Genomic DNA, 9,091 nt, shown 5'->3' with positions numbered 1-9,091 from the left:
GTCTTATCAACATGTTTTCTATACAGTATTTACCCGTTTTCTATCATTTCTAATCAGACACCGCATAGAGGAACAATAAAAAGTTGACTCAATTGCTTTTCGAAGCGACTGAATCACTTCACAAAACGAGTCAACGTTTCAAATCTGTCTGGTTAAAGCCGTAGGCTAGGCGAGAAAATGCAAGTGTGTTGGTTTTAGTGACATACAAAACTCTATTCTCGAAATCAGTGATAATTATACATTTAAATGTTGGTTCATGGGTTCGCCCATATTTCACCTGAGATCAACGCGTGATTCGGTCCTTGTTCGACTTGAACCGGCGCTGCACATATCAGTTTATGACACCAAAGTACCGCGAGAGCGATTCAAAAGCATACGGAGCCGTCTGATCTCTAATTGCTCTCGCGGTACTTTGATGTCATTCACCAATCGGTCTGTGCAGCGCCGGTTCAAGTCGAACAAGCCTCTTGATAAAAGCTCCGAAGCGATTCAAAATGAAAGATTCATTAAGTGAATCGTGGATCATTGTTTGATCCTGGAGAATAGAGAAGTAAGTTCATTTGTTCATTGAATTTATTTAGTAGCCTACTTCATAATCTGAAAGTACGCGATTTTGGACGTAGTACATTTACATCAGACGCGAATGACTCATTACGACCAATTGAATCTAAATTGCGTCCGTTTAAACTGGAAACTTGTTGCAGCGTTGTTGAGCGCTACATTTGATGGTGTATTTTTACCTCCAGTTTACTCATTTGAATAATCTTTTGTGTCTAACTAAATAGTTTTAGTATGCGGTACGAATGATAATTCAAGCATACACAGACTCAAACCGTTGCAGACTGAAGCATCATCAGTTATTTCCAGTCAGTGGTTTAAGAAAAGGCTACTTCTATTGTGGATGTGGAAAAGGAAACCATTTAAAACATTTAGGACGTGGTATTCCTGACTCTGGCATATTTGTCTTCTTTCAGCTAGAGTTAATGAGTTCAATGTTTCTGTTTGAAGTTTTTGGAACAGATACTTTTTAGCTTCATCTAAACACCAAAGAATAACATCATGGAACACTGGGAAGCGGAGAGGAAGAAAAATAGCCCATAAATTCATGGTCCGGTGCCTCCAAGGACATCATAATGGTCCGATGGGCACAAACCCCTGTGGGGGTGGTAGTGGGGTCAGGTTTGCATTCAGTACCCTGAGACCATCCATAATGAATCTTCCTCTGAGTGGAGTCCAGCCAGCTCGCTAAAGTATAAACCAGTACACCCAGGCCCTTGTCTAATGGTGATAATGGTCTGCTGGCACCGGGCATGGAATCCATTGCAGAAACAGCCGGACTCACAATGACATTGCCTGGCAGAGATGGTCTAGCAAAACAGACACAAAGAGATAGGTGGAGTCAACTTTAACCTTCGGACTGAATGTGCATGTATACTAACTAGGTCCATGTCCAACATGACATTCTACAGCTATTTTGTTTAAATGAATGGTTTAGTCATTGCTTAGATGCTCTGCTTTATGACTACACTTTTGTGTATATTAAGTATATTAATAAATTATATAAGTAATGTGTTTTTAAAAATTGACTGTATAAGCAAGTTTAGGGCTCAAGAAAGGAAAAAGAAACATTCGCGGGCCAAATAATTTTTTAGCTGACAGAATGGCTTCATCCGAAATCGCATATTTCACGACTGTAGTAGATGAAAATGTGACTTGAGTAGTCTGTCTGAATTCACAATATTGTTAAAACCATAGGCGAGAAGTACCCGGATGACTTACTACTTCTGGTGAGATTCTGAAGTGCACATCTGCTGGACACTACTATCCCATGAAGCCACGGGAGAGGATAAATGAATGGCAGTGAAGCTACGCAAATGATGCCGGTAGGTGCACATGACAATTACAATATGATGGATGTAGTGTGGATACTATACATTGTATCACACATTGATACTATAACACACTTTTTTAACAGTTGCAAAGTAATTACTCAGTATACGATTCTAGACACAGCCAGTCATTAAAGAGTGACGTTCAAAAGCACTTCAGTTCACTGAGTGTATAGCTTCTCACTTGATCTATGTTGTTCCAGCTGTATTCACTGACAGAGTGTACTAGTGATCCTGATTGTATTTGTGCCATATAAAGTTCACTGTTTTGACATAATTCATTCAGCAGTTAGTTCTGATTGGTCGAGCAGCGTTCCAAATATGCTGATAAAACAGTTTGACACCACTGTTTCTTTTGTCATTATCGAGTGCACTCATTCAATCCCATAATGCACTTCAATCATGAGTGTACAACTGATGTACATTTCCATGCACTGTAAGTGAGATTTCCCGTATCTCAATTCTCACTAGAACATACATTTGCTGAAGACCACTTCACTTGACAAAATGCATTAATTCAGAACACCCTGCAACGTCATCAGGCACAGGCGACACTTGAGTCGTGCATATTAGAGGAGTGTAAAATTACCATATTTTGCGCAAATAAGCTTTTTTTACGGCAGCAATATCAATAACACTTATCAGCCACATCCACTCGAGCACAAAACCACTATTCAGGTCGTGTATATACAGGATTACTAAGTCACTGGTGTAAAATCACCATCTTTTTGTGGAATATTGCCGTATTTATTATAAATAATTTATCCGTGCACATCATTATTATTATTTTTTTATTCTTTCACCCTCATAATCTTGAATCAAAATAACTTCACCTCCCTCTTGCACCAAAATCTCTTCTCTGATGACGTTTTACTGGCGTGAGGGGAGGACAACCCTTTTCTTGTTCGAGAAGCCGTTCATATATACGTCACAATAGGATAGAAAAGGCTATCGCAACTTCCGTTTAATGCCAACTTTAAGTGATTTCATACTTTGTATAATATAAATTATCATACATTTGTGTAGGTATACACTTGTATGTAATGTAATACATCCATGCGTATTTACATAGTTATGCATTTATTATGAATTAAATGAATATACATAATTTAAATAATACAATTGATATAAATCATTGTCAAAGTACTAGATCGAGTGATAATTGTCTACATTTTTTTGTATTTTGTCTTATTTAACCATAATAATGATGACTGGTGGGTACATTTCCCCCAGTGATCTTTTTATTCCCTATCCACCTTATTTGTGGAAGTAAGCCATTTTTTACGGCAGCAATATCAATAACACTTATCAGCCACATCCACTCGAGCACAACAGCCACTATACATTCAGGTCGTGTATATATACAGGATCATTAGGATTACTAAGTCACTGCTTGTCAGTACATGACGGTCCTTCTCCACCAGTGATCCTACATTCCAGGAAATTACATCCCTTGACAAAGGTTCTTTCCTTACACAGTGTTCCTCACAAGCTCTTTGAATCACAGTCCCTTGAGGGGTTTTGGTGGTAGTTGATATCACTGAACAATTGAATTGTTCCTAGACTTGTTGAGACAACTGTTTTGCACTTTACCGTATAATTCCCTCCATTTGGTAATTAGTTTGCTACATGTTTAATTACATTCCTCAGTGACGCCTCCAAGCCAAACCGGAAAATATGTAATAATGCACTTATAAAATGGGCTACGGTTTAAATTATTACACTCTAAAAAATGCTGGGTTGTTTCAACCCAATTTTGGGTCAAATATGGACAAACCCTAAACGTTGGGTTAAAAATGTAATTTAAAAATTCAACCCAGCGGCTGGGTTTGTCCATATTTTACCCAAAATTGGGTTGAAACAACCCAGCATTTTTTAGAGTGTATTATTATTATTTTATCATAACAGACACGCCAATGAAATCATTTCAAAGATGTTTCAGACAAAACATAGCCTTTTTGGCGTCTGCATATCTTGACCCAGTGTTATCTGGCTGTGATTTATGGTCCCGCATATGTTAAACTCAATGTTAACCAAGTCTCTTAACCAAACCCACCGTGCCACATGCATAAATGGATCAGTAAACGATCAATGATGAATGACTCCAAAGCATATGGAAATAGATTTGAAATAAATACACTTCCCCGCCCCCCACTGACCACATTCAAACTCACTTCTCAGATATTCATGAGTCCACCACCACCTTATTGTCTGGTCATTCTGAGACTTTGTCTCAATTCTGGACAAAGAGGACAATGGGATAGACACCTGTCACCAGTCTATGGGCGTAACAGAGACATCATCCTGCTGCAATGTTCCATCCACTCTGGGTGGAAAAGAGTCCCATGCTGAATTTCACAGTCTTCCCTAATGATTTTTAATGCTCATATTTCATGCTTTCGGTGACTATCTGTTTGGCCGTGTAGATTTTTCCATGCACTTTCCAAGTGCCTTCTGTTTGTTTGTATAGGGCCTGTGGACACACTCATTACCCCACCACCCAATGTCCTTGGAAGGCCCCTGTAGAGTTCATAGAAGGGGGTCTGAACAGATGGTCCCTGCTGAACCCCCCACATCGGACACTCTCTTCACACTGCATCACTGTCATTTAAGTCAGTTGCGGCTTTGTGGGGGGAAATTTGGGATATCTTAAGTTAATTATATTAAACAACCAAGTTACTAGAATTTATACAGTGCAGCAACATAAATGAATCAGAGGTGGTGGCAAAATGTAAGATACAAAAATGAAAATATAGGGATAAAATTTTATATTATAAATATTATTTAAAATATTTTATTAATTCAAAGTATACTTATACAAAATATAACATAAAAAATAACATGCCCCCATTAAACAAGCCCCTAAGAATAATTTGCAAGGGACAAATATTGCATGAAAAAAGTCGTCTCGCTAAAGAGACGTAGTGAGTTTTTTTCCACAACATTTCCAAAATCTTCCTAAGGCTGACAAACTTAGAGTTATAGAGTTACATTATAACAGCAACGTTTATCTGTGCGCTGCACATTTTATGGAGAACAGCTTGTTTTCTGTTGCTTTGGTAAGCTCTCGCTTTTGTAAGATGGTTCACCGCTCCTTAGGAAAACTAACTATGGTTTTGTAATCGATTACTGTTTGTATTACCATAGTTTTCTGACAAATATCACGATTAAATGGTGTATAACATCGTATCTATAATGTATAAAAAAAATTATAAAAAACATACCACTCTGAAAAGTCCTGTGAACTTGTTCGTTAACATTGTCAGGGTCTGAATCGGGCTTGATTTGAAATTGATGCCATCCTCAATATTTACACTAGAGAGAAGAACTCAGTTATGGAGGGGCGTGACATTTCCCGAACACGCGCTAAGCTCTGCCAATCACAACACACTGCGCCAGCTAACCAATCACAGCACATTTCATATTTCAGAAAGAGGGGCTTCATCGATATCGGCGTGTTCGAGCCAGACTGGGGAGAGAGGAGCTGTAATAATGTAAAATATGCGAAAAATAATGCTTTTTTAAAATAATCAAGCATGACCCCTTTAATGCTAATTCATTTCTTTAAAAATCTTACTTACTCCAAACTTTTTAACAATAGTGTATATTTGGTATTATCATAAAGAATATGCAAAACTATATTACTTACATAATATTGAATGTGTAAAAGTTTTCAAACTAAATACTAAAAAAAGCAGAATACACTTTTCCCAGGCCATATTCCATGTTTGTGTGAATCTTTAAATACATTTTTCTGCTTTCCCTTCTTTTTTACATGTGAGCCCTACTCATTGCTCTGGTGTATTGACACCTAGTCGGGGTAATTAGTGAGCAACAGGGACGAGGGGGGATTGACAGCACCACTCCTACTACTTAATTATCTCACCGGAGAGAAGCCCGATGTCCCCAGCTGCTTTCACCCCCCTCCGAACACATGTAAATCCACACACACATACATTTATGCAGACACACACTCTTAAAAGGGCACGTTACGCTCATGCTGTGTTATTGCACACCTATGACATCATAACTTCATAACAGTGTTACAGGGAAATAAGGCTTCTGCATACAGTCAGAATGATGTAAGGTCGGATTAATGGCAGTGCCCCACATGTCTTTGAAATAATTATCATTACATCAGCATGGGATATCATGTTTCCAACAGGGTCAGATCTGTTTGTGCAATAATGCCACAGATTTAGATCACAAAACATCGATGTGTTCCCCCGAGCACCTCCAAACATTACTATATTCTTACAAAAACGGACATATTTCATAATTTGACAATAAGTCAGAAAATAAAAAAATATATAATTAGAAAATAAACAAATAAGCCTGATATAGTGCCATCAGAAAATATATTTTTTTATAAAAATTAACTTTCATGCTGAAATTACTATTGATGATAAAGCACTGAAATAGTTAAGTACATTTATAATATACAATTGTAAGTAGCTTACATATTATTGTTCTATGTTGTATTGAATCTAATTTATACTGATTTACTTTTTAAAAAATGTCACAAATATAAAAAAAAATAGACATTGTATTAATTAGAGTAATGACTTTTTCGTTGCATTACAATAATGATAATTTGGATGGGAAAGTACATAATTGTCATGATGTCACCATACACGCATATAGACACAAAATGTTTTATTAGATTATAAGAATTTATTTAGATTTTATTTTTACATTTATTAAAAGTAAGGGAAATACTATTTAAAAATTACAATTCAAACACACACACACACACACACACACACACACACACACACACACACACACACACACACAAACACACACCCAGTATATATATATTTTTTTCAATTAAGTACATTTCAAAAATATAATTATAAATACTAGGCCTATGTATATAAACTAATAAAAGCTCATAAGCTCAACAGCTGAAAATTATATTACATAAAAAAATGTAGTGACCTATTGAGAATATATAATTTGTCTCATGTATAGTTGAATATTTCTTTGAATGCCCGTCTCTGCAGTGCGTATTGGGCCTTTCATATTTTTCACGCCTCAAATTCAGCCATGATAGAAAGAGCAAGGTCAAGATCAGAACAACCAGCCGTTCTCAAGTAACAGAGCACATTACTGGGTAACACTGAACAAATATTCATTATGTAAAATCCCACACTATCTACATTCTCAACCTTTCCAACAAACCGCACTCACGTTATCAAATTCTTTCCATTGAAAATTGCAAGACGAGAGGAAACTGATAATATGGGAAAACACAGCGATTCGAGAAGGATTCCTCTCCGTGGGGCTCATGCGGTCTGTCAAAAGTAAATATTTACCTCTGATAGCTGAGAAGGACTCGTGCCAGGACAAACTGATCCCTTTTCTGAACAATATGGATGTACTGACTCACTCCCTGCTCACTATTAGTGCACTATATGTACATATGTCTACATAGTGTGCACTATATGTGCTGTTCCATTACTTAATGCAGTGTAATTACAAAACTGGAAAGCATTAACTACACTCACAGAAAAGTACCGTGGTATTACCATGTTTTACCATATTTTGCCAAGATACATTGGGATCCAAAAGGGCTTGATCATTGAAATAATCAGTTTAAATTATTTTCAATGGCTTTCTTGCTGCAGTAAGAAGCTGATTTGAGCCTTTGTGTGTTTCAAGAGTCAGAACATGATGCACTTGGTGAATTATATTCTTATTTGTTTTCTATTAATAGCAACCCCCAAAACTATCAGCTGATAAAGAATGTAAATGTGTTGAAATGCAATGTAAGTCGCTTTGGATAAAAGCGTCTGCCAAATGCATAAATGTAAATGTAAATCAGCTATTAGTAAGCGTGTGTCAGATTTGTATACAGCTTCTTTTGTTCCTTAGAAAAGAGTCCATAACACCTTCATCATTACAAAAGGCAGGTGTAGCCAAGGCAATATTTTTTTGATTGCAGCATGTCAACAAAACCTCTGGCACGTACTCGTTCTCTCCAGCTGGGCATGAGAAAATGGTCTCCCTATGTCCTCTGTCACAGCTGAAGCATACAGGGATTGATTTACGATTTGATGTAAGTCTTTAAACTGAGTCTCCATCTCTAAGAACATGCAATGATTGCACATTATGCAGTGAAAGATTTTATTTGTTCATTTCTAAATATTGAATGGATGAGCCATGTTTGAAATCGTTGTAAAATATCTACTTTTATCATAATAAATACATATATATATATACACATTATATTTATATAAATATATATATATATATATATATACATTATATATTTTAAAAATAAGGAAAATATTTATAGATTTTAAATGACTTTGAAGAAATATATGTATTTTAAAAGTACATTTTTTGTTACATGTATGTGGGTGATTCTATAATTGCAGGTACATTTGGTGTCCAAAGTCATTCTTTTTTTCTGCTTTTTTAAAATGGCTATATTTTTAATTATGTTAATAATTTGTTACTCATTGTCGTGGATCACAAGATGTTGCAGGCCATAACAATATCATATTTTTTGTAAAAAGTATCTTATATAGCTGAAAATCGTGATTTTTTTTTTTGTTGTTGTCAGAATTAGTCAGTATATTTTCCATCATGTATCATTGCGTCATCAATGAATTGGTCATTTTTAGTTCATTTTAGTTATAAAAGCCCAAAATAGTCATTTTCCTATTCTACATCATTAAATTGTTTAAAAGTAACTTGTGTCCATAAATCTTGCGCCAATTTTGTTACCATACCATACTTTGCCTTTACATTGGTGGAATTATCTCCCACAACTATGCAAGATACAGGAAATTATGTAACTTTCCTTTATTGATCAGATCTGAACTGAAGCACTAAACGTATGTGTGCTCTCTCTAAGAAAATATTTAAATCTAAAAAGTTCTTCCACCAAGAGTTATTGTATAAAATGTCAAAATTGTTACCAGAATATCAAAAGGAAAACAGAAATGATCACTGATGACACAGTGGGTTGTTTAAAAGTCTTTTAATCATGATTTCATTAGTGCCATGTGCTCTTAGCATTTGTCAATTCTGTTACCGTTAAACTATACTAAACCAAGGTAAAGTAACAATGTTGCCTAATTTGTCCGTAACAGAGTTGACAAACAATACTATAAAGAAATCTTTTTTCATCAAAAGTAAAAACAGAAAGTAACCTGTGTTCGGCAATCACTGGTTTTCAATAAGATACCGGA

General features: G+C 35.8%; 1 protein-coding gene across 1 annotated transcript in view; it reads right to left on the bottom strand.

The window, feature by feature from the left end:
- The window catches only part of etfbkmt (electron transfer flavoprotein subunit beta lysine methyltransferase), a 325,550-nt gene that overhangs the window by 203,642 nt on the left and 112,817 nt on the right, over positions 1 to 9,091 (bottom strand). The window lies entirely within an intron of this gene.

The sequence above is a fragment of the Phoxinus phoxinus genome (assembly GCF_949152265.1).
Source record: "Phoxinus phoxinus genome assembly, chromosome: 25".
In the NCBI taxonomy this organism is placed as follows: domain Eukaryota; kingdom Metazoa; phylum Chordata; class Actinopteri; order Cypriniformes; family Leuciscidae; genus Phoxinus; species Phoxinus phoxinus.
Note: the sequence above shows the minus strand (reverse complement) of the source record. Positions and strands in the feature narration are given on the sequence as shown.